At 44.4% G+C, this 18972-nt stretch overlaps 1 protein-coding gene across 1 annotated transcript in view; it reads left to right on the plus strand.

Moving 5' to 3' along the window:
• The first annotated feature begins 4771 nt into the window (after positions 1-4771).
• The window catches only part of PDE5A (phosphodiesterase 5A), a 236196-nt gene continuing 221995 nt past the window's right edge, over positions 4772-18972 (plus strand). The window contains exon 1 of the mRNA XM_068280494.1: positions 4772-4901. The gene's annotated coding sequence lies outside the window, so the exon portion shown is untranslated. The remainder of the gene's footprint in view (positions 4902-18972) is intronic.

Here is an 18972-nt window from a genome sequence, read left to right on the forward strand (position 1 = left end):
ACTGGTCGGGTCACCGCTGATCCTGAGGTCTGCCAGGTGAGGGGGGAGCGGCGGCGGCTAGAGGGGGGGCCTCCCTGTCACTCACTCACTACCTGGGGGGAGCGGCGGCGGCTAGAGGGAGGGGCCTCCCTGTCACTCACTCACTACCTAAAGGGCTTCCCTGTCACTCACTCACTGCCTAAAGGGGCTCCCTGTCACTCACTCACTCCCTAAAGGGGCTCCCTGTCACTCACTCACTACCTAAAGGGCCTCCCTGTCACTCACTCACTCCCTAAAGGGCCTCCCTGTCACTCACTCACTCCCTAAAGGGCCTCCCTGTCACTCACTCACTCCCTAAAGGGCCTCCCTGTCACTCACTCACTTCCTAAAGGGGCTCTCTGCCACTCACTCACTCCCTAAAGGGGCTCCCTGGCGCTCACTCTCTAAAGGGCCTCCCTGTCACTCACTCACTCCCTAAAGGGGCTCCCTGGCACTCACTCACTGCCTAAAGGGGCTCCCTGTCACTCACTCACTGCCTAAAGGGGCTCCCTGTCACTCACTCACTGCCTAAAGGGGCTCCCTGCCACTCACTCACTCCCTAAAGGGGCTCCCTGGCACTCACTCACTCACTCCCTAAAGGGGCTCCCTGGCACTCACTCACTGCCTAAAGGAGCTCCCTGGCACTCACTCACTACCTAAAGGGCCTCCCTGTCACTCACTCACTCCCTAAAGGGGCTCCCTGGCACTCACTCACTCCCTAAAGGGGCTCCCTGGCACTCACTCACTTCCTAAAGGGGCTCCCTGGCACTCACTCACTGCCTAAAGGGGCTCCCTGGCACTCACTCACTGCCTGAAGGGGCTCCCTGGCACTCACTCACTGCCTGAAGGGGCTCCCTGGCACTCACTCACTACCTAAAGGGCCTCCCTGTCACTCACTCACTACCTAAAGGGCCTCCCTGTCACTCACTCACTGCCTAAAGAGGCTCCCTGTCACTCACTCACTGCCTAAAGGGGCTCCCTGGCACTCACTCACTCCCTAAAGGGGCTCCCTGGCACTCACTCACTCCCTAAAGGGGCTCCCTGTCACTCACTCACTCCCTAAAGGGGCTCCCTGTCACTCACTCACTACCTAAAGGGCCTCCCTGGCACTCACTCACTGCCTAAAGGGGCTCCCTGTCACTCACTCACTGCCTAAAGGGGCTCCCTGTCACTCACTCACTGCCTAAAGGGGCTCCCTGTCACTCACTCACTGCCTAAAGGGGCTCCCTGTCACTCACTCACTACCTAAAGGGGCTCCCTGTCACTCTCTCACTGCCTAAAGGGGCTCCCTGTCACTCACTCACTGCCTAAAGGGGCTCCCTGGCACTCACTAACTACCTAAAGGGCCTCCCTGTCACTCACTCACTGCCTGAAGGGGCTCCCTGGCACTCACTCACTGCCTAAAGGGGCTCCCTGGCACTCACTCACTGCCTGAAGTGGCTCCCTGGTACTCACTCACTGCCTGAAGGGGCTCCCTGGCACTCACTCACTACCTGAAGGGGCTCCCTGGCACTCACTCACTACCTAAAGGGGCTACCTGGCACTTACTCACTACCTAAAGGGGCTCCCTGTCATTCACTATAGGGGTCCCTTTCACTCACTACCTAACTTGGGGGGCTACCATATTAAGGGGGCATTCTGCCTATTTATGTGAAATGCTGTCTATTTATGTGCCTCATGACTGCTGAATTTGTCTTGTTGGGAGCCTTATGATTTGTTGGGGGCCTCAAGATTGCTGAATTTGTCTTGTTGGGGTCCTCATGATTTGTTGGGGGCCTCATGATTGCTGAATTTGTCTTGTTGGGGGCCTCATGATTTGTTGGAGGCCTCATGATTGCGGAATTTGTCTTGTTGGGGGCCTCATGATTTGTTGGGGGCCTCATGATTGCTGAATTTGTCTTGTTGGGGGCCTCATGATTGCTGAATTTGTCTTGTTGGGGGTCACATGATTGCTAACTGCGAGACTATGGGAAAAGCTGAATCCTTATCATATGAGACAATAGCATTAAACCTACTTTTTTAGCTTTTTAAAACAGAAAATAAAACTGGGAGGTTCTAAAAAATTGAATATATTTTTCAGGAGTAGGATGGATGAAATTTGTTTATCTTCACAGTTTATTTTCAACTTGGATTTTCCATAATGTTCATGTATGAGTTAAAACGTTTGTACAGTATTTAGTTTAAATTGCTGTTGCCACTTTGCGATAGATAAGTGACTTTTGGGTTGCAGTTTGGGCACTCGGCCTCCAAAAGGTTCGCCACCACTGTCATAATCTAATGTCCCACCATTGCTAGGTTCATGTAAATTTGTCTCCACCCGTTACCACACCTATATTCTAGTCCATGGCCCACCCATTTTTCGGTGTGGCGCGATAAGCACGCCGTGCCAAAAATCCTCATATTTTTGGCACGCTAGCTGCAGTGTGCTGAATTCTGCTGCCTACAGTATGTACAGTATACGCTGTTCTCTAGTGCCTGCACTGTGTGCTGATTTATCTCCAGTGTGTACAGTGTAAGGTGTTACTCTGTGCCTTTACTGATTGTAAACCAGCTATATTGTATGCTGATCCCTGCTACTTTCAGTATGTACAGTATTAGCTGTAAAGCCTGGTACACACATACAATTTTGATTAGCCAATTTTAGCTCTGTTCATAAAATTCATTGTCTGTTGGCCCACTTACTGCACGGGGGTGGTAAAATTGGGGGTCAGTGATTGACCAATCAAAATTGTATGTGCGTATACATCTGATCTATGCCTATACTGATTGTAAATTATCTAAATAAAGGACAGGGGGCTCCATCCAATATTTCGATGGGCAGGCCCGTTATCTGTAGCTTACACCGCTGCTAAGTTCATGTACATTTGACCCCACCCATGGCCACGCCCAATCACCTCATGGCCGCGCCCATACCTCCCCGCCTGGTGCCCACAGGTGCCCCCGATCTCCAAGGACCCTAGAAACGCCCCTGTGCATGACTCTGGCTCGTTCTGACTACTCTTCTGCTCAGTGACTCTGTACCTTTGCTCATCTGATCTATCTGCCGACTCTGCTTGCTTATACCTTTCTGTCTCTGCCTCCCGATTTTGTACTGCATCTGTCTGTCTGTTGCCGAACCCGATCTGTCTGACCACTCTACTCTCACCAGAGGGCCCTTGACTCTGGTGAGGAACACTGTACTGTTAGTACCCACCAGCTCCTCTGGTGAGGTATTGCCAAAGCTATCAGTTCTACTGTTGCACCAATCACTCATTGCTATTTGTTGTCACATCAGCTTCCTATATACCAGTATTATAGGTGATTCTGCAGATCACCATATAATCAGGTATATATCTGCATTATAGGTGATACTGCAGATCACCTAATAATCAGAATTCTGTTCTTTGCTGACACAAATCGTTACACAGACATATTGTTTACAATGTGGTGTACTAGTTAAGGGCTCTGCCTCTGACACAGGAGACCAGGGTTCAAATCTTGGCTCTTCCTGTTCAGTAAGCCAGTAATTCAGTAAGGAGCTCTTTGGGCAGGACTCCCTAACACTGCTACTGCCTACTGAGTGCGCTCTAGTGGCTGCCTCGCAAGCGTTTTGAGTCCGACAGGAGAAAAGCGCTATACAAAAAAAGGAATTATTATTATCCTGTACTTTCAAACGGGCTTATCTGCCATCATCATGTGACACAGGGGCGAGATCAAATTACAACTAGTGATTAGACACAAATGAGGGGGAATTACACAGGCTAAACTCTTTAAATGCATACAGGGTGCTTTTCTCTATGTTTTCCTTGTGTCCTGTGCAAGAGTTCAGGTCCACTTTAATTACACACAAAAACACTGGTGTGATAGCCATGACAGTTTGAACTATCCTCATATTCCATTGGATGAACATTTTGGGGTATTTTTACTAATCTACAAAGAGTACAGCAATTTTAAGGCTAGATTCACAGTGGTCAGTTGCATAACACACGCATTATAAATGCGTTATAGTGACAATGAACTGCATTGGAGGCTGAGCATAGACTTAAATAGAAAGCCTACATGCAGAGAGTTAGCATAACAATGCAGTACTGTGAGCAGGCCCATAGAATTGTATGGGCAGTGAGTTGACATGCAGAATTTTTCTTCAACACAACTGACCACTGTGAACCTTAAGGTACGGTAGTGTATGTTGTAACCAGATTACCGCTTGAATCTGAAAGTAAAACTGAAGCGGTAAAAATAAGTTACTTACCTATGGAGAGGAAAGATTCTGGATCCTATAGTCTTCCCTGTTCCCTCTCGGTGTCTTCATTCCAAATTTATGTTCTCACTCTATTTGGTGTTCACTATAAAACTAACTGATATTGTGTCAAACTAGAGGTCATCTTTAACAGTACTGCACTTCCTATAATAATAGTATATCCACTCTGTCTACAATTAAAAACATAACTATAGCTTTATTACTATTCCATGAACAAAATTTCCAATTGGCCCATATTTTTCAAATGGTAGGCAGAGTTGGCATTTCATTAACCTAATGTCCATCTATATTACAGTGCCTTTACCAAGCAGACTGGAAGCATTTCACTGTCCTTTTTTGTCAGGAAAAAAATGACTGCTTTATCACTGCGGTCACTGGCCTGTCACTAATATCCAGACTAATTAGATGCTTGCTTGGTATATGCATTGAGCCATCATACTAGCAGTGAAACATAGTAAAATCTGCTGTATATATGTAGTCGAATGGCCAGCTGTAAATCAAAGATTTTTCTGACTGCAAAATTGTATTTGCACTAAAGTGCACTGAACAGAGCACAGCCAAAGAGGAGACAGACAGCTCTATGGAAAGTAAAGACTCCTGTCTTCATCTCCACAGGATCATATACACTATGATGTCCAAAAAGGTAGGTGATCATTTGAAGATATTGTATTGGGTTCTTAATAAATTGCTTAAAAAGAACATGCCTAGGAATGAGAGAGAGTGACAGAGAGAGAGTGACAGAGAGAGAGTGACAGAGAGAGAGAGAGAGAGAGAGAGAGAGAGAGGGAGAGAGAGAGAGAGAGAGAGAGAGACAGAGACAGAGACAGAGAGAGACAGAGAGACAGAGAGAAAAAAAGACAGTTTTTAAATCCTTATTTTATCCGCAGTGAACACCAGCAAAAAAATAACTTTTTGGGAATTCTGATGATTAAATAAAGGAAAACATAGTAAGTGAGTGAGTGAGTGAGATGACAAAATACTCTTCTTTATACCATCAGCGCTTTCAATTAAATAATAAATAATAAAATAATTAAATAAATAAACAATAAAAACATTTTTCGGGGGTTACAAATTATGGCAGTTTCAATTTTACTGAAAGGAGAATTTTACATAAAAATACCTTGTTCTTTATTTATTATGTTATTCATGAATGGTAATAAGCTATAGCCTTTCTGGGTCCTCCCCTTACTTCTAAGTCTCATTATTCTGCTTTACATCCTGCTTATAGTATATAGTGGACTGTTCATTTTTAAATTCAGTTTAACGTTTAATTACAGCAAAAAAGAACACTTGAGTAGCAGAAATGTGGTAGGTCAATGGCTCAAAATTATTTTAAAAGACTCATCATCATGATAGACAGGCATCTGATATAAGGGCATAGTCACTAAATGCCAGTAAAATGACCCTGTGCACAAAGCCCAAGCCAGTTTTACCAGTATTTACGCAAATGATGTAGTGCACCATGCATGCATAGCGCAACTCTGGTTACCTAGGTAACCTACATATTGGTAGTGTGCCATGCATTTTGCACTTTGTATTCTATAACAGAATACTACTGAGCATGACTGATTCTTCACTTTGGCAAATGCGGGTAAAATGGGTTAATAGTCTTAGTAATACTAGCCGACCCGCGGCGTAGCATACGCCGCATAAGGGGGTAGAGGGCAGGAAGGGGGTATTGGGCACAGCGGTGGGGAGGGGGGTTGGACCCCCCCTCAACTGGGTCCCCCATGTGTGCTCTACCTCCAGCTTAAGCGCAGCAGGAACCCCCCCCCCTCACCTGGGTCCCCCATGTGCACTCCCCCTCCAGCTTAAGCTCAGCAGGACCCCCCCCCCCCCTCACCTTGGTCCCCCATGTGCACACCCCCTCCTGCTTAAGCACAGTAGCAGCCACCACTATTAGTAAGAGGCAGCGGGCGGGGATGACTCACCTCTTCAGTGTTCCATCGTGCGTTCCACTGTCATCACTTCCTGCAATGCCGCACACTGTATTGGTGTAATTTGCCTTTTTAAAACAGAAGGAAATCTGCAATAGTTCAGCTATAAGTGAACATTTGTGGTTACCCACAATGCACTGCTACTAAATATGAAAATTACCCCTTTTCCCCCTTGGTAAGTCAAGCAAGCATCCAGAGCTGCTTGTGTATAGCAAGCATATAGCTTTAAATTTTACACAGTCATATCAAATCCACATGTAGACAGCCTGTTTAAGACTTTTGGTCCTCATCAGTACATGGCAGGGATTGATACAGCTGAGTGAGATAGGGCTTGGACCAGTACAACAGAGTAACCAAGCAGCTCAGGGTGACCCAAACCACTCGTAATGTATAGGGGGAATAAAAAGGACCAAAAAGACCTCCTACTAAAAAAAGCAAAGCTTGGTGTAATTTGCCTTCCTAAAACAGAAAGAAATATGCAATTACTCAGCTATAAGTGAACATTTGTGATTACCCACAATGCACCGCTACTAAATATGCAAATAATTCCTTTTCACCCTTAGGCCACATACACACATCAGACCATAGTCTTTTGAAAATGAAAGATCACAGACCAATTTTACCCCCTTCTATGTAGTATGAGAGCCATGCCTACACAGTCTATTCTATGGAGCTGAACTCCCCATCAGAAAAAAAATCTTTGCAAGATGCTGCACACACAGATGCTGTACAGACACAAAAGATCAGTATCTGCGAAAGATCTGTTCCTGCCAAAAATCCATTCCTGCAAATTGCATTCATAGTCTATGGGATCTGCAGATCATCATACACACCTTGTTTAACTGACATTCATCTGCAGATCAGACAATCATCTGCAGATCTGAAGATCCATCCTGGTGGATCTGATCTGCAGATGAATGTCTGTTAAACCAGGTGTGTATGATGATCTGCAGATATCATAGACTATGAATGCATTTTGCAGGAACGGATCTTTTGCAGGAACAGATCTTTTGCAGATACTGATCTTTTGAATGTCTACAGCATGTTTGTGTGCAGCATCTTGCAAAGATTTCTGTCTGATATCGAGTGCAGCTCCATAGAATAGACTGTGTAGGTATGGCTCTCATACTACATGGAAGGGGGGTAATATTGGTCTGTGATCTTTCATTTTCCAAAGACTATGGTCTAATGTGTGTATGAGCCTTTAGTAAGCCAAGCAAGCCTATAGCTTTACGTTTTACACAGTCATATCAAACTCACATGTGACAGCCTATTTCAGACCTTTGGTTCTCATCACTACATAAGCTATCATTCATAAAGCATTTCCGCATGCGGAAATGCTTAAAACAGCTGACTTTCCCGCACACGTAGCAAAATCTGCATTCATAAGGGCTCCTTCCGCATCAAAAGCTGACATTACCAAGCAGAGCGATAAATCACCGCCTAGTGCAGTGATTGTTGTAAAAAAATGTAGCAAAATGTTAATTCATAAAGATCACCGCAAGCGGTGTGAGGTCGGGAAGTACTGCTGCCTCTGATGTGGCGATAACAATGTTAAGTGAATGGAGACACAGAGACCTCCCAGGCAGCTGCAGTAGAGCGGAACACGGAGAAATGTATCAGCTCGGCAGCTTCCATATCTCCGCAAGCCTACCACCAGCCTAGTTCGGGGACTCTCCACACTGCTACTGCACCTGGATACTTTTTTTATGAATCAGCAGCCAGAAGTCTAAAACACCATCAGCAGTGTTTTCCCACACTGATTTTTTTTTTTTTTTTTTTTTTTTTTTAAGCTTTCTTGGCCCCTGTTGCATGCAACAGAGGTCCCGGGTAAGCAAGGCTATTAGCCCCGTGCACGGAAAAAGCGTGAGTGCCCTAAAGCACCCCCACAAAACGTGCACGAGTAGCCACGGGCCCCACAATGCTGCAGGGCCCTTCCGGTTGTTCCCCGAAGGGAACCTTCCCCCTTTGCCTTCGGCTCAGGGGGTGGCATCCTCCAACACCCGAGGGGTTGAAGGATCCTGGGGTCCTCCGAGGAGGACCCCTACTGCGCCCAGTGGTTACCCAAAGGGCCTGGCCATGTGGCAACCGTGTCCACATGGTCTGGGTGGCTCCCCCGAGAGGGAGCCGGGTGGGAACCGAAGTCCCCGTGCCAGCAAGCTGGCCCCGACCTTGCGGCCGTTTTCCCACACTGATACTCCATACCAACAGCACTTTCATGAATGCCAGCCATAGCAGAGATTGATAAGGCTGTATGAGATAGGGCTTGGACCAGTACAACAGAGTAACCAAGCAGCTCAGGGTGACCCAAACTTCTAAAAATGTATAGGGGGATAAAAGAGACCAAAAATCCCTCCTACTAAAAAAAGCAAAGCTTGGTGTAATTTTCCTTCTTAAAACAGAAGCAAATCTGCAATAAATCCGCTATAAGTGAACATTTGTGGTTACTCACAATGCACTGCTACTGAATATGCAAATTATCCCTCTTTGCCCTTGCTTTGATATGACACTACTTCTTCTTCTTGCTTGGACCAGCCCCTTCTTCTTGCTTGGACCGGCCCTGGGGGCAGGGCACTACTTCTTCTTCTTGTTTGAAGGTTGAGGCACTTACTCTATTATATATATAGATAAGCCTGATTATGTTTCTCCAGAGATGAAGAACCATTGAAAACAAAATTTGGAAACCCTGGATCGATTAACATCTGTGCTTTATTAAGCGGCAAAAAGGTTTAATCCCTCCCTTGTGCCATACTGGACTATAGAAAGATTATTATAATATTTTTTTAGATGATCATGCAACTGCGGTCAAATACATGCATACTTGTTTCTTTGACTGGAAAAGCAAGAAGGTTTGAAACAGGATGATAACCTTTATTCGCTGACTTCATCCTGATTCAAAACTTCTTGCTTTTACTGATGGCTAACTAGGAGCAATACTGCTACTTTCTCCAAATGGGTGTAGAATAGTTTATCACATGTTAGTGGCTTCACGTGTTGGTAGCTTCAAGCAATCATTATCTAATGTCTGTATGAAGCCTAACTGTTCAATCATTTATGATCATTTTGAGTGCCTTTCCAAAGCATGTAGAGGTGTCACCTGATGCCTGCAAACTGCTTATTAGCACCCTGAAAGCATGACCAATCACTATTGTTAATTCCAGCTGAGAGCACTCCTTCCAAGAACACTGTCCTTCTTAAAGAGGAACTCCAGTGAAAATAATGTAGTAAAAAAAGTGCTTCATTTTTTACCATAATTATGTATAAATGATTTAGTCAGTGTTTGCTCATTGTAAAATCTTTCCTCTCCCCGATTTACATTCTGACATTTATTACATGGTGACATTTTTACTGTGGGCAGGTTATGTAGCTGCTCCTAGCTGTTTTGGCTGTTAGAGACAGCTGTAAACAGCCATTTCCTGTCTGTGAACATTGTTACATTGTGGCAGTTTGCACAGAGTACCGCAGTACCCAGAGCTTCTTGTAGGAGGGGTTTCAGCACAAAATCAGTCATACAGCGCCCCCTGATGGTCTGTTTGTGAAAAGCATTATATTTCTCATGTAAAAGGGGGTATCACCTACTGATTGGGATAAAGTTCAATTCTAGGTTGGAGTTTCTCTTTAAGTATAATTGTAAGAGGTGATATATAAACTCCATGAAATGTGTTGCTGGTTGTTAGCAAGAGCATAGTCCTTTCTATTTTCACATTTTCCTTGTTCAATAAAGTGAAAATAAACGTATGATATAATGAATTGTATGTGTAGTACAGCTAAGAAATAGAACATTAGTAGCACACATATGAGACTCATATTGTTTCCAGTACAGGAACAGTTAAGAAACTTCAGTTGTTATCTATGCAAAAGAGCTTCTCTGAGCTCTCTGACCAAACTTATTTGGCTACAGTGCTGTTTTGTGACCTACTTATCTCAACCTGTCTCTCACTGTTTCTTGTTTGTTTAGGGTTTTAACTGAGAGGAAAGTTCAAAAGGGTCATTAACTTTGCTCTGTTTCATAGTTTGAAATGCAGAGAGAAGTTTGTAAACTGCAAATATTAGAGAACCATGCAATGTTATAAAAAAAGCTATATAACTGAAAATAAAAATACTGTATGAGACTCTTTTCTTTGCTACTAATGGTCTGTTATTTATTCGTACTACACATATAATTAATGATCTCACATGTTTTTTTTTTTTCGCTTCAGTGTCACTTAAAGTTCTGTAATCTAGATAGACATACTGTATATATGTGTATTTATGAGAACGTGTGGCATATTATATGACTGTTGTTTCCTGAATTAGCACAGTTTGTGGCCCTGATTTACTAAAGGCTTATACACAGTTGCAATATAGGTTGTCTGTCTCTACAAATGTAAAACTCATTGTAATTCAGTGGCGTTTCAAAGAGTTGCAGCTTAACCACTTGAGGACCTAGGGCTTTCTACCCCTTAAAGGGATACTGTAGGGGGGTTGGGGGAAAATTAGTTGAACTTACCTGGGGCTTCTAATGGTCCCCCGCAGAAGTCCTGTGCCCGTGCAGCCACTCATCGATGCTCCGGCTCCGCCTCCGGTTCACTTCTGGAATTTCAGACTTTAAAGTCTGAAAAACACTGCGCCTGCGTTGCCGTGTCCTCGCTCCTGCTGATGTCACCCGGAGCGTACTGCGGAGGCCCAGTATCGTCTGTGCCTGCGCAGTACGCTCCTGGTGACATCAGCAGGAGCGAGGACACGGCAACGCAGGCGCAGTGGTTTTCAGACTTTAAAGTCTGAAATTCCAGAAGTGAACCGGAGGCGTAGCCGGAGCATCGGTGAGTGGCCGCACGGGCACAGGACTTCTGTGGGGGACCATTAGAAGCCCCAGGTAAGTTCAACTCATTTTCCCCCGACCCCCCTACAGTATCCCTTTAAGGACCGGCCACTTTTTTTCCATTCAGACCACTGCAGCTTTCACGGTTTATTGCTCGCTCATACAACCTACCACCTAAATGAATTTTGGCTCCTTTTCTTGTCACTAATAAAGTTTTCTTTTGGTGCTATTTGATTGCTCCTGCGATTTTTACTTTTTATTATATTCATCAAAAAAGACATGAATTTTGGCAAAAAAATGATTTTTTTAACTTTCTGTGCTGACATTTTTCAAATAAAGTAAAATTTCTGTATACAGGCAGCGCGAAAAATGTGGACAAACATGTTTTGGATAAAAAAACCCCATTCAGTGTATATTTATTGGTTTGGGTAAAAGTTATAGCGTTTACAAACTATGGTGCAAAAAGTGAATTTTCCCATTTTCAAGCATCTATGACTTTTCTGACCCCCTGTCATGTTTCATGAGGGGCTAGAATTCCAGGATAGTATAAATACCCCCCAAATGACCCCATTTTGGAAAGAAGACATCCCAAAGTATTCACTGAGAGGCATAGTGAGTTCATAGAAGATATTAATTTTTGTCACAAGTAAGCGGAAAATGACACTTTGTGACAAAAAAAAAAAAGTTTCCATTTCTTCTAACTTGCGACAAAAAAAAATGAAATCTGCTACGGACTCGACCCTCTCTGAATACCTTGAAGTGTCTACTTTCCAAAATGGGGTTATTTGTGGGGTGTGTTTACTGTCCTCGCATTTTGTGGGGTGCTAATTTGTAAGCACCCCTGTAAAGCCTAAAGGTGTTCATTGGACTTTGGGCCCCTTAGCGCAGTTAGGCTGCAAAAAAGTGCCACACATGTGGTATTGCCGTACTCAGGAGAAGTAGTATAATGTGTTTTGGGGTGTATTTTTACACATACCGATGCTGGGTGGGAGAAATATCTCTGTAAATGACAATTTTTTAATTTTGTTTACACACAATTGTCCATTTACAGAGATCTTTCTCCCACTCAGCATGGGTATGTGTACAAATACACCCCAAAACACATTATACTACTTCTCCTGAGTACGGCGATACCACATGTGTGGCACTTTTTTGCACCCTAACTGCGCTAAGGGGCCCAAAGTCCAATGAGTACCTTTAGGATTTCACAGGTCATTTTGAGAAATCCTCGCGGTTTAGGGCCCCTAAAATGCCAGGACAGTATAGGAACCCCACAAATGACTCCATTTTAGAAAGAAGACACCCCAAGGTATTCAGTTAGTAGTACGGTGAGTTCATAGAAGATTTTATTTTTTGTCACAAGTTAGCGGAAAATGACACTTTGTGAAAAAAAAACAATAAAAATCAATTTCCGCTAACTTGTGACAAAAAATAAAATCTTCTATGAACTCACCATACTACTAACAGAATACCTTGGGGTGTCTTCTTTCTAAAATGGAGTCATTTGTGGGGTTCCTATACTGTCCTGGCATTTTAGGGGCCCTAAACCGCGAGGAGTAGTCTTGAAACAAAATTTCTCAAAATGACCTGTGAAATCCTAAAGGTACTAATTGGACTTTGGGCCCCTTAGCACAGTTAGGGTGCAAAAAAGTGCCACACATGTGGTATCGCCGTACTCGGGAGAAGTAGTACAATGTGTTTTGGGGTGTATTTTTTACACATACCCATGCTGGGTGGGAGAAATAACTCTGTAAATGGACAATTGTGTGTAAAAAAATCAAAAGATTGTCATTTACAGAGGTATTTCTCCCACCCAGCATGGGTATGTGTAAAAATACACCTCAAAACACATTGTACTACTTCTCCTGAGTACGGCGATACCACATGTGTGGCACTTTACTGCACCCTAACTGCACTAAGGGGCCCAAAGTCCAATGAGTACCTTTAGGATTTCACAGGTCATTTTGAGAAATTTTGTTTCAAGACTACTCCTCGCGGTTTAGGGCCCCTAAAATGCCAGGACAGTATAGGAACCCCACAAATGACTCCATTTTAGAAAGAAGACACCCCAAGGTATTCTGTTAGGAGTATGGTGAGTTCATAGAAGATTTTATTTTTTTGTCACAAGTTAGCGGAAATTGATTTTAATTGTTTTTTTTTCACAAAGTGTCATTTTCCGCTAACTTGTGACAAAAAATAAAATCTTCTATGAACTCACCATACTCCTAACGGAATACCTTTGGGTGTCTTCTTTCTAGAATGGGGTCATTTGTGGGGTTCCTATACTGCCCTGGCATTTTAGGGGCCCTAAACCGTGAGGAGTAATCTTGAAACCAAATGTCGCAAAATGACCTGTGAAATCCTAAAGGTACTCATTGGACTTTGGGCCCCTTAGCGTACTTAGGGTGTAAAAAAGTGCCACACATGTGGTACCGCCGTACTCAGGAGAAGTAGTATAATGCGTTTTGGGGTGTATTTTTACACATACCCATGCTAAGTGGGAGAAATATCTCTGTAAATGACAATTGTTTGATTTTTTTTACACACAATTGTCCATTTACATAGACATTTCTCCCACCCAGCATGGGTATGTGTAAAAATACACCCCAAAACACATTATACTACTTTTCTTGAGTACGGCGGTACCACATGTGTGACACTTTTTTGCAGCCTAGGTGCGCTAAGGGGCCCAACGTCCTATTCACAGGTCATTTTGAGGCATTTGTTTTCTAGACTACTCCTCGCGGTTTTAGGGCCCCTAAAATGCCAGGGCAGTATAGGGACCCCACAAGTGACCCCATTTTAGAAAGAAGACACCCCAAGGTATTCCGTTAGGTGTATGGCGAGCTCATAGAAGATTTTGTTTTTTGTCACAAGTTAGTGAAAAATGACACTTTGTGAAAAAAAACCAATAAAAATTAATTTCCGCTAACTTTTGACAAAAAAATAAAATCTTCTATGAACTCGTCATACACCTAACGGAATACCGTGGGGTGTCTTTTTTTCTAAAATGGGGTCACTTGTGGGGTTCCTATACGGGCCCAAAACCGTGAGTAGTCTGGAAACCAAATGTCTCAAAATGACTGTTCAGGGGTATAAGCATCTGCAAATTTTGATGACAGGTGGTCTATGAGGGGGCAAATTTTGTGGAACCGGTCATAAGCAGGGTGGCCTTTTAGATGACAGGTTGTATTGGGCCTGATCTGATGGATAGGAGTGCTAGGGGGGTTACAGGAGGTGATTGATGGGTGTCTCAGGGGGTGGTTAGAGGGGAAAATAGATGCAATCAATGCACTGGGGAGGTGATCGGAAGGGGGTCTGAGGGGGATCTGAGGGTTTGGCCGAGTGATCAGGAGCCCACACGGGGCAAATTAGGGCCTGATCTGATGGGTAGGTGTGCTAGGGGGTGACAGGAGGTGATTGATGGGTGTCTCAAGGTGTGATTAGAGGGGGGAATAGATGCAAGCAATGCACTGGCGAGGTGATCAGGGCTGGGGTCTGAGGGCATTCTGAGGGTGTGGGCGGGTGATTGAGTGCCCTAGGGGCAGATAGGGGTCTAATCTGATAGGTAGCAGTGACAGGGGGTGATTGATGGGAAATTAGTGGGTGTTTAGGGTAGAGAACAGATGTAAACACTGCACTTGGGAGGTGATCGGACGTCAGATCTGCGGGCGATCTATTGGTGTGGGTGGGTGATCAGATTGCCCGCAAGGGGCAGGTTAGGGGCTGATTGATGGGTGGCAGTGACAGCGGGTGATTGGTGGGTGGCAGTGACAGGGGGTGATTGATGGGTGGCAGTGACAGGGGGTGATTGATGGGTGATTGATAGGTGATTGACAGGTGATTGACAGGTAATCAGTGGGTTATTACAGGGGAGAAAAGATGTAAATATTGCACTGGCGAATTGATAAGGGGGGGTCTGAGGGCAATCTGAGCGTGTAGGCGGGTGATTGGGTGCCCGCAAGGGGCAGATTAGGGTCTGATCTGATGGGTAACAGTGACAGGTGGTGATAGGGGGTGATTGATGGGTAGTTAGTGGGTGTTTAGGGTAGAGAATAGATGTAAACACTGCGCTTGGGAGGTGATCTGATGTCGGATCTGCGGGCGATCTATTGGTGTGGGTGGGTGATCAGTTTGCCCGCAAGGGGCAGGTTCGGGGCTGATTGGTGGGTGGCAGTGACAGGGGGTGATTGATGGGTGGCAGTGACAGGGGGTGATTGATGGGTGATTGACAGGTGATTGACAGGTGATCAGTGGGTTATTACAGGGAAGGACACATGTAAATAATGCCCTGGCAAATTGATAAGGGGGGGTCTGAGGGCAATCTGAGCGTGTAGGCGGGTGATTGGGTGCCCGCAAGGGGCAGATTAGGGTCTGATCTGATGGGTAACAGTGACAGGTGGTGATAGGGGGTGATTGATGGGTGATTGATGGGTAATTAGTGGGTGTTTAGAGGAGAGAATAGATGTAAACACTGCGCTTGGGTGGTGATCTGATGTCGGATCTGCGGGCGATCTATTGGTGTGGGTGGGTGATCAGTTTGCCCGCAAGGGGCAGGTTAGGGGCTGATTGATGGGTGGCAGTGACAGGGGCTGATTGATGGGTGGCAGTGACAGGGGGTGATTGATGGGTGATTGACAGGTGATTGACAGGTGATCAGGGGGGATAGATGCATACAGTACATGGGGGGGGGGTCTGGGGGGGGGTCTGGGGAGAATCTGAGGGGTGGGGGGTGATCAGGAGGGAGCAGGAGGCAGGGGGGGGGGGGATAAAAAAAAATAGCGTTGACAGATAGTGACAGGGAGTGATTGATGGGTGATTAGGGGGGTGATTGGGTGCAAACAGGGGTCTGGGGGGTGGGCAGGGGGGGGTCTGATGGGTGCTGTGGGCGATCTGGGGCGGGGGGGGGGAATCAGTGTGCTTGGTGCAGACTAGGGTGGCTGCAGCCTGCCCTGGTGGTCCCTCGGACACTGGGACCACCAGGGCAGGAGGCAGCCTGTATAATACACTTTGTAAACATTACAAAGTGTATTATACACTTTGTATGTGGCGATCGTCTGGTTAACATCCCGCCGGCGCTTCCGTATGGCCGGCGGGATGTTGCGGCGGGTGAGCGGCGCCAGGCGGAGGATCGCATCACTGATGACGCGATCGCTCCGCCCATGCCCCTACAAGGACCGCCGCCATTTGTCTATACGGCGGTCCTTGCGGGGTGCACTTCCCGGCCGCCATTTGTCAATACGGCGGTCGGGAAGTGGTTAATGTACTGTCCTTAGCCAGATTTCTCAGGAGACGTAAGTAGAAACACTATTTTCTGAGATATTTTATCATGAGCTATTTCTTACTAGTTAAGCTTTGTTCATTCTGGGGAAATTAATAGAGGCCACGTTGTTTCCTGCACTTTATTACTTTATATTTAATATGTACCTGAACAATTATACTATATATAGCAATACATACTTAGTAAAGTACAGACCCATATTTTTCTGTTTAGCAAATCCTAACATTGGAAGGTGGCATTTGGCAAGCATTTCTGAAGCACACTGAATTTCTTGCATGACTGGTGACTTAGTACATTGGCAATCAGTTCATGGAAAGTCCTTTACCAAGGAAGTCCTTAACATCACTGCAAGGGGCTCTATCTGGGCTGTCAGACCACTATAAAGCCAACAAACTGAAGGAAGATCCAGCCAAATGCTTCGAGTTAAAGTCTACTCACAAAACAGCTTAAAGAGAATCTGTATTGTTAAAATCGCACAAAAGTAAACATACCAGTGTGTTAGGGGACATCTCCTATTACCTTCTGTCACAATTTCGCCGCTCCCCGCCGCATTAAAAGTAGTCAAAAACAGTTTTAAAAAGTTTGTTTATAAACAAACAAAATGGCCACCAAAACAGGAAGTAGGTTGATGTACAGCATGTCCACACATAGAAAATACATCCATACACAAGCAGGCTGTATACAGCCTTACTTCTGAATCTCAAGAGATCACTCCTGCAGACAGCTCTGCCTATGTGGTTAATTCCTCAATATGTGACAGACCAGCTCCTTTTACAGCCTCCAGAGGAGGATTTTTATCCAGCTCTCTTCTATCACTGATAAGATAGCAGAGAAGCTGCTGGCTTATGTAAATAAAACACACACTGGAGTGTGCATAGAGGAACAGTTCAACACTGAAGAACTTGGCAGCCTTCCAGACACAGGCCGACAAGTCTGACAGGGGAAAGATACATTGATTTATTACAGAGATGGTTATAGTAGAAAGAGCTGCAGTAAGCCAGAACACATTAGAATAGGTTTAGGAACTTGTAGGATGGTAGAAAAAACGTTGTAATTTTTGTTACAGAGTCACTTTAAGAAACGACTTGACTGACTCGTCAGCTGAGAACGCCTGGCCAGTGTGGGAGAGGTCAACACTTATCCAGAAGATTCATCTTGTACTCACTGAGGCGTGCAATTGCATTGTGGGTAGACTGAAACCAACCCAGATTGACAGAATCTACAAACTGGTTGGAATAAATCCACTCAATATTCAATGTTGCAATCAGGATAGAGAGGGCCAAATGGATAATAAACAGATGACATCTTCTTTATGGGCTTAGACCAAAACTATTGAAAACTCACAAGGATTTTGTGGTAATTTCTGCTGAACCAACTCAACTCTGAAAATGGAATGAAAATCTGATGGAAACATTGGGGATGGAAATTAACATGAAGATAACAGAATCTTTGCTACTTGGAAAAGATTTTTATTGGACATCCTGAAAAAAACACTGAACAAGGTTTGAGCAGGAGTCATTAAAGTTGCAATTGGCAGACGATCCTGTGGAATGTCACCGACCGTTAGTGAGGTATAGACAATGGATCACCTACTTCACTGTTAGATGCCACTAACTCCTTGGAGTGTGCAGTACCTTGCAGTGAACAAAATTGCAATTGATAGTGCAGAAAAATGGTAGATGGTGGTGTGACACAAAAGACGTAGATAGCAGTTAATTTGTTTGTTTGCTTTTTACCTCTGATTACATCAATTAAAGCATTTGGGACACAGTTGCTGTAGATGGAGAGTCTCCTGGGTCCTATCTCTACCAGCCTCATCCACAAACCACAGACACTGGATTGATGGACTGTAATTTTTTTCTGTGCTTGGTCATTAGAGTGATATTTTTTCTTGTTTGTAGACTCTTTGTCCCCTATTAACTTTTCTCCTGAGTTTTCTCCTAGGAGATGTTTTTGCATCTTATCAATAAAGTACATTTTAATCCCCCAGCAAACAAGGAAATATTCAAAATAAGTTTGATATCATTTTTTAACCTAAATTTTTCAATTGTCAGGCGCTAAAAAGTTCTTTTGTAGGAAAGATGGAGAATTTTCTGCTTGGAGAAGCAAAGCTAATTGACTAAGGACCTAGGTACATGACTTTAAAAATACCATACCTTACAGTAGAATTTCAGGAATGTATTAATCCAGATGCCTGCTACCCTCATTTCCTGTAAAGCTAACAAACAGTAGTCTTTTAAAAATACCTTACATTTTCTTTTACAGCTCATGATCATGTGATTTTGGCCTGGGCTCCACTTTTTATGATATTGTTAATCTCTGTTCCACACTTTTTGGGGGTCTGTATATCTGAGCGTGTCTGCCTACATTTACTACACCCCTCTCCATATGCTACTACGTATGTTCCTGGTGGTGCTTATTTGGCCACAGTAAGAATAGTCAATGAAGCAAAAGTAGAAATTCTTCTGGAATTCCCTTGCTTTCTATATTATCCACTGAACATTGACAATATGGTCCCTTGTGCCTCTCCATCTTCTAAAACCAGGTTGCACATTTGGCAGTTCTCGCTCCATATATTGCTGCAGTCTGGTTTGTAGAATTTCAAGCATTACCTTGCTAGAATGTGAGATAAGTGCAATTGTCCAATAATTTGAGCACTCTTTGGCATTGCCCTTTTTTGGACTGGTGTGTAAAT

The sequence above is a fragment of the Hyperolius riggenbachi genome, chromosome 1 (genome assembly GCF_040937935.1).
Source record: "Hyperolius riggenbachi isolate aHypRig1 chromosome 1, aHypRig1.pri, whole genome shotgun sequence".
Lineage (NCBI taxonomy): Eukaryota > Metazoa > Chordata > Amphibia > Anura > Hyperoliidae > Hyperolius > Hyperolius riggenbachi.